The 7,232-nt window shown below is 34.0% G+C and overlaps 1 pseudogene across 1 annotated transcript; it reads left to right on the top strand.

The window, feature by feature from the left end:
- The first annotated feature begins 3,965 nt into the window (after window positions 1–3,965).
- LOC143593356 (uncharacterized) lies at window positions 3,966–6,142 on the top strand (annotated as a pseudogene). Its single transcript, XR_013146089.1, has 6 exons — window positions 3,966–4,184; window positions 4,881–5,019; window positions 5,304–5,444; window positions 5,531–5,593; window positions 5,663–5,731; window positions 5,825–6,142. The product of XR_013146089.1 is annotated as an uncharacterized LOC143593356 (transcript).
- Window positions 6,143–7,232: the final 1,090 nt, after the last annotated feature.

The following is a 7,232-nucleotide window of genomic DNA, read 5'->3' as shown; positions in this document are numbered from 1 at the left end:
TGAACTTGCATCTGATTCATAACTAGATTCTCACTAGCACATCACTAAAACTAAGTGTGTAATTTCAATGAAACCTGCACACGACTAAAAGCGCAAGGGATGAGTGTTTGTTTGATGACTAACTTATGAAATCCGCTTAGGACCCATGTATAAAAAACAACTCCTCATTCTTATACGAACATGGCACGTTGTAATAGATTAAGTGAAGTGAAAATGACCAACTAAGATCTATAATATCCAAGAACCAAAGAGAATATAAGGATATGCGTTATATTCCACTATTCGCCATTCTGGGCAATTCTCCACATCATCCTTTTTCAACCCCGTCATTTTAATCTATATTGTATTCTATTTATTATTATGATTCACGTACAAAAAGAAATCAATAATAAATGAGAAAAGAAAAGGAAAAATGAAATTATTGGATGTGGTCTCTGCGGCATAGCTCAGGGAGACCATGTTCGGCCCTTGGAGGAGGGCCCAATGTTTTAGTAAGACCATCTATGTCATGTTAGCACTACTACTGGTGTATACTCGATAGCTTAAGCATATGATAATTAGCAAGAGCTAGTTATCATGTCATGTCACTGTTATGTAGACAATGTAATATTAACTTGCTCATCTTTAATTTGTGCGTTGTGGGATAACTTGCTATAACTAATATTTAAAATAAAAGAAAAAATAAAAAGTAAATAAATGGATGTGTATTTGCTTATCATTGGCGAGTATAAAGTAGACCTCATCAAGCAAAAGGGACGGTGACGCCATGGAAATGGCACTGAAGGGTTAAACATCGATGGCGCCTGCAATGTGATGACATGGAGAATGACGCTACTTCAAGAAGCCACAACGAATAGCTCTTCTAAACATTGATGGTTATGGAATCGGTATTAATACATGGCCGATTAATGTTTGTGAAATGAATCATCCAATTGCAATAGAAGCAACGCAAAAGCAAAGGCTAAGTTGTTGAGGGACCTATCAACATGTTAAAAATAAACAATTGTTGGGACCATTCAACGACTAACGGGCACTTACTTCCAACTAGAAGAATAAGAAATGATCTTCCTTAGTATACATGAACCACACACAAGCTTTTTTCATTCTCTATTTTTTTATCTGTAAATTTCATTAAAGACCAACCAAACACCTTCTATCGAGGTGCAGGGGGCGGGAAAACAAACAACAATCCGACTTACAATATCAACCATCTCCATCTAGACCAATCTATATTCACACATTTTTATCTGGTTTTTATTCTAAAAACTTAACACTTTAATGCCTCGCGTGAGGAAAACGATATCAACTCCCATGTGAGACTACCCACCATCCACCTCGCGTGAGGTATAGCGGACAACCTAACTAGTAGTCCATCAAAATTCATGTGACTTAGATAGAGTTAAACCATGACCTTTAGCTTTAGTTTAAAAAAAAATAATTTTATTTATAGGATATTTGTTTTTTGTATTTTTAGTTGGTGCTATATTTTTATTTTAGTTTTTAACTTCAAATTTTAGAATTCAATCCAATCCTACAAAACTTTGATGCATTTTAAGTCTATTTTTATTATTTTAAATAATAAAAATAAAAAAATGTTTTCTTTTAATAAGTTTTAGTTATGAAACATAAATGTAAAAGTTCACGATAAAAACTTTGTGCAAACAAGCTAAGCTGCTTGCAAGCACCAGCTACTCGAGCTCCGATAGATGAACGCTCGAAACGAGACAAACTTTTTCGAGCTTTAGTCGAATCCGAGCCTCAAATAAAGCTTATTTAGTTATCGAGCTTGAGCTCGAGCCTTGTATGTGAAGCTTGTTTAGGCTTGTTGAACTTTTACGAACCTTGTGTATTTTTAGGTTTTACTTCTTTTAGACTACTATGTATTGAGTTAACACTATACAACCAAGCTCAGGCCAAGCTTTGGATGTATATAAAAATAACAATATGTATAAATTAATAAATAAATAATAAACGAGCTGAGTCCGAGCTTGAAAGAACAACTCACGTGTCGAACTCAAACTTTAGAAGAAAGAACTATAAATAAGCTGAGCACGAGCCCTCATAAGTCAAAATTATCCGAGCTATATCATGATTGAGCTCGGCACAACTCGTTTACACCCGAACTATAATGTGATAAATGTGAAGATCACCAACGCTGACAACGATCACGATTATGGTTCGCTTTTTATCAATGAGTGTACTCGGATGACCGGTGTTTGTTTTCGTTTAAAAAAGGTTTTGAAGGACATAAGATTGTAAAGAAAGTTATTAATTTAAAAAAATAAGTGAAAATACAATATTTCATTCAACTCATCACTCACCAATATCTTTTTAGATTTGGGTTGTAGACTCTCTCATTATCTCATGTATATAAACCCTACATACATTTATCACTCTTTTTCCGGAGGAAATAAATCCACCTAATATCTATATACGTTTCTTGTTTTTTGTCTCCTCATTGGAAGCATAATTGGGACTTCTCTTTCTATACCGTAGCCTAGTTGTTATTTTTTGTTTGTTTTTGAATTTATTTCATTCTAGAAAATAACATACTTACGCCACCAAAAAATAATATAAAATAAACAAATGTGTGTAAAATAAAAATGAGTAACGTGTTATTTTCGTCCTTAAGGTTTGGCAAATAATGTAAATTTAGTCCAAAAAATTTATTTTTGACCATCCACTTTCCCAGGTCTTGTCAATACATCAAAATCACTAACCACGTTAAAATTAATCGTTAAGTCAGGGATAAACATGTATTTTCACTCTTTCTTTATTATAATACTTATTTCAGCGAACTGCGGTTTTCGTCCTTGTGGTTTGGTCCAAATCTATTGTTTTAGTTCAGTAGTTTCAAATTTGCAATTTTCTTTTCTATGGTTTGGTCCAAATCTACTGTTTTAGTTCAGTAAACCCAAATTCACTAATCTTGTTAAGTCGGTTGTTAAACTCATCACTGTGCCCTTCATATTAACTCATGAAGGGCTGTTTTTGTTCCTTTTCCCCAAATACACCCAGCCCCTCACGTGAGGGGGCTTGCGAACTAGGATTGTAGTTTATTTGGGAAGAAAAATGACAAAACTGGTCACGTGAGAGGCACGCATATGAGATGTGTTAACGACTAGACATAACGAAGTTAATAATTTCGGGTTTAATTGTAAGTGAAATGAAACTATACGAAGGTAAATTGCAAACTTAAAACTATTGAACTAAAACTGCAGATTTAGATAAACCACAAGGACGACAAACAATTCACTGAAATAAGTATTATAAATAAATAATGAAAATACATGTCTATCTTTGACTTAACGATTAAAATTAAAAAGTTAGTAATTTTGATATAATATAATTGACAAGAAATAAAAAACATAGATGATCCATATAAAAGAAAAAATAAACTTTTTAGAAAAATTAACATTTTACTTATAAAAATCCTTTTCAAACTCTTCTAAAATACTATAAACGAGCATATAAAATTACAAAAATCAATTTCCAAAAAAAGTACATTTATTATTTCTCCAAAAGGGGTAGTATAGTAATTACACAGCAACCCCACTACATTGCCTTTATAGTGTATACCAACAGTAGTCAAAAGAGTCAAAAGCAAATACTACACACAAACCATGAAAACCGGTAACTGGTATTGCATTATTGCTCCACGCCACCGTAAAACCACCCATCTCGCCTCACACGTGTCACCTCCTCATTCGTCCATCCCACCTCGTCGGGATTCAGATGCAGAACAAAAAAGAAAACAAGAATTAATTCAACACACACTTATTTTACACACACTCTCTCTCATGTGTTTTCTCACTCTCTGAAACTCAAACCTCAAATTTTGTCATTATTATTATTATTAATTATTATTATTTCACTACAAATGCCACCAATTTCTGATCGGTAATTACTAATATTATTATTATTAGTATTAATATTAATTCCGATTGTGTGTACGGATAATGCTAATGGAGGGTTATGTTAATAATAATGTTGGTGGTGGGTTTTCTAATTCCGGTCAGTTTCCGAGCTGCGGTGGTGGTGGAGATAGTAGTGAGGAAGAGTTGTCCGTACTGCCACGTCACACTAAGGTTGTTGTGACCGGAAACAACCGTACGAAGTCGGTGCTTGTTGGGTTACAAGGTGTCGTCAAGAAAGCTGTCGGTCTAGGAGGATGGCATTGGCTGGTAATTAATTACTTTATTATTATTATTATTATTATTATTATTTTAATTAAAAATTTGATTTTTTTTATGAAAAAAAATGATTTTGAAAGTGGGTTTCAACTTTCAGCTTTCAAGTCAATGGATCTAAGGATTTTAAGTTTTTAACAAATTTTTAAGATTTGTGTTAATTAAATAATATTATGTTATTGACTTCTATAGTTCTATTGGCATTTTGGGTATCTTGCATGTGATCTGGAATTGGGGTTTTCTGGATTTATATCTATATATATAGTTATTTAATGTTGAAGATTAGGGTTATTTGTTCTTCATGATTATTTTTTTTCCGTACGTTTAATCCTAAAGTGGTTAGACAATTTTTCAATCTAGTGTTTATGAAACCAACATTAGTAATACATTAAAAATTGTTAAGATTATAACAATTGGCTGTAATTGCACAAAAAGTAATTAATATTCATACCTATTGTGCTTCAAGGCATGCATTTTAGTTTTTACACCTTTTGTGCTTTCAGACATACACTTTGGGTGCTATTTTTTTTGCTTTATTCCAGTAAATTTGTTATCTTTTTGGTTGAGTATAAAACTACAAAAGAAAGGTTTGATTTTGTACGCGGGTGTGTATCCGTAACATCCCTGAAATCTTGTAATTTTTGTTGTTTATACTTTATATAATGTTTTTTTTATTTAATTAAATGTTAGGTGCTCACTAATGGCATAGAGGTGAAGTTACAAAGGAACGCGTTAAGTGTACTTGAACCTCCTACTGGTAACGAAGATGATGACGATCTCGAGTTTGAAATTGGTCATGAACACGGTCACTGGTTCGCGCCTGATCTCGGTTAGTGACGTTTCAAAGTCTACTCGTAAAGAAGTTTCTGTTTGTATGATAAATTAGTAATAGTTTAATTGCAAAGTAAAGATATCATAAATTCCCAATGGCAAAAGTGTCTTTTTGTACATCATAAGTTTGATATTGATGAATCTTTGCATAATTTTAACATTGGATACCTTAGCCACATGGTAGTACTTGACCTTTTTTACTACTGCTAGAAACTCTATTATGCATTCCATTAAAGCGGACCCACCGTCTCCAGAAAATAATTGTGTTGTCCATGTTTTCAGCATCTGATGATACCCAAAGGCTGCATCGATCAAGGCACCGTTCCCATAAATCAACAACCGGGTCGTCCCATGACTGTTAGCCGGTCTCTATCGTGTGACTCGCAACCTAAGTCCTCTTTTACCAATTCTCGTGGGTCCGTGGTATGCAAACTTTATTCATTCCAAAAAGAAAAATTGTTATCTTTTTTATGCTTTTTTTTACATGTTTACGCGTAACGTGTTCATAGAAGGTTGATTTGAGCAAACTAGAGATGGCTGCTTTGCGAAGATATTGGCGTCACTTTAATCTTGTGAGTAGTATTATAATATTCAAAGTTATAGCATATATATATATATATTAATGTTTGTGTGATTTGTAGGCGGGTGCGATGCCTAACCCGTCAAAGGAGCAGCTTGTTGACATTGTTCAAAGGCATTTCATGTCACAGGTATAGCGGATATTATTGGGTTCCATTTAATTTCATGTATTAATATTATTGGTTATGTTAAGAAAAGGCTAATGGGATTTGTGTTGTTTGAAGACGATGGACGAGTTGCAGGTGATTGTGGGGTTTGCGCAAGCTGCGAAGAAGCTGAAGATGGTATGCAAATGATGGATGGATGCAGGAATGAAAAGGGATAGATATCTTTTGTTATTGACTTTGACTAGACTTTGACTAACAGATACTTGTTTAAGGTCATCTGTGTCCTTGTAAAAATAATGTTTAATCGTTGCGTCTGTCTGGCTCTTTGTTTCAAGGGTTTGGTTGTAGATATTTGTAGAGCCCATCTTAAAAACCTGCTACAACAACATTGCCATTTTTTGGCTTTTGAATGCAAGGAAGGCATTGCCATTGTTTTTCTGCTCTTCATTTATTATTTTACTCACTTTTAATGTTTACTAAATGACTGTCTGCAAATAGCACATGATCACTCTATTGGCTCAGCCAGTTTGGATGAGTTATTTATCAAACCGCCAACCGGACCGGTTTGGTTTTTTCGAATTTGTCAACTTTTTAAAAAAATTTGGTTTGTATAAAAAACCTAAAGATGGTTAAAATCTTTGACATGATGAACATTGCTGTCTTGCATGCAATTAGATTAAGGTGTGACCTGATGGTTTATCTTTGGCCCGTCAAGTCCTTTGGGCAGCGTTTGCGGCCCGTGAATAGTAGGCCCTTCGTCTCATCAATCCCAACGTGTGACCAACTGAAACCCAAAAATGCTACGGCATGCTCGCTGCTAGTGCCGAGTGCGTAATTGGTTAGCTGTGGCCTAATCATAATTAAAAAAAAAAAAACTCTTTTGAATGGTATGTGTATAAGCATTATGCATTTTCTACTCTCTCCATCAGACCATCTACAAGAATTAGACTACAACCACGCACATCTATAATCGTACATCGTATATTCTTAGGTTTGCTCGTACAACTGACACATAATGTCATGTCAGTTTTTTTAAATAATCTTTGTAGATTTCAACCATGTTTTAAAATCATCTTTCAGGTTATGTGTATGGTGTGTGTGGCCGTGAGGGGTACCCAACCACGTCGGACCCACGGCCATGGTACACTGTATCGGTGGTCCATGGGATGGCCATGAGTGGCGCAGGGTGAGCCACTTATAGTGTGTTTAGGCGTAAAATTGATATTCAATTTGATTATAATATGTTTTACAATTTTCTGGCCACGCAAATACTTCCATCGTTGCGTATGTATTGTTTTTAGTTATTATGCTATTTATTTATAGACTTATTATTTTTCTTAAATACCTCGTAAGTACTCGTTAGTAAAAAAAAGATATGGTTTTGTTTATTCTCTTTTCTCAAACATTTTAATATAAATTTAATGAAAACGAAATTATTTAAGAAAAAGAAAGTATTTATGGTCTCGTAAATGGTTTTCACACGTCATTGGGTTGATATTTCGGATGATATATAATTATGTACAAA

The sequence above is a fragment of the Bidens hawaiensis genome, unplaced genomic scaffold, assembly GCF_021521415.1.
Source record: "Bidens hawaiensis isolate Kalapana, Puna unplaced genomic scaffold, B.hawaiensis_p1.1 tig00041958_1, whole genome shotgun sequence".
Lineage (NCBI taxonomy): Eukaryota > Viridiplantae > Streptophyta > Magnoliopsida > Asterales > Asteraceae > Bidens > Bidens hawaiensis.
Note: the sequence above shows the minus strand (reverse complement) of the source record. Positions and strands in the feature narration are given on the sequence as shown.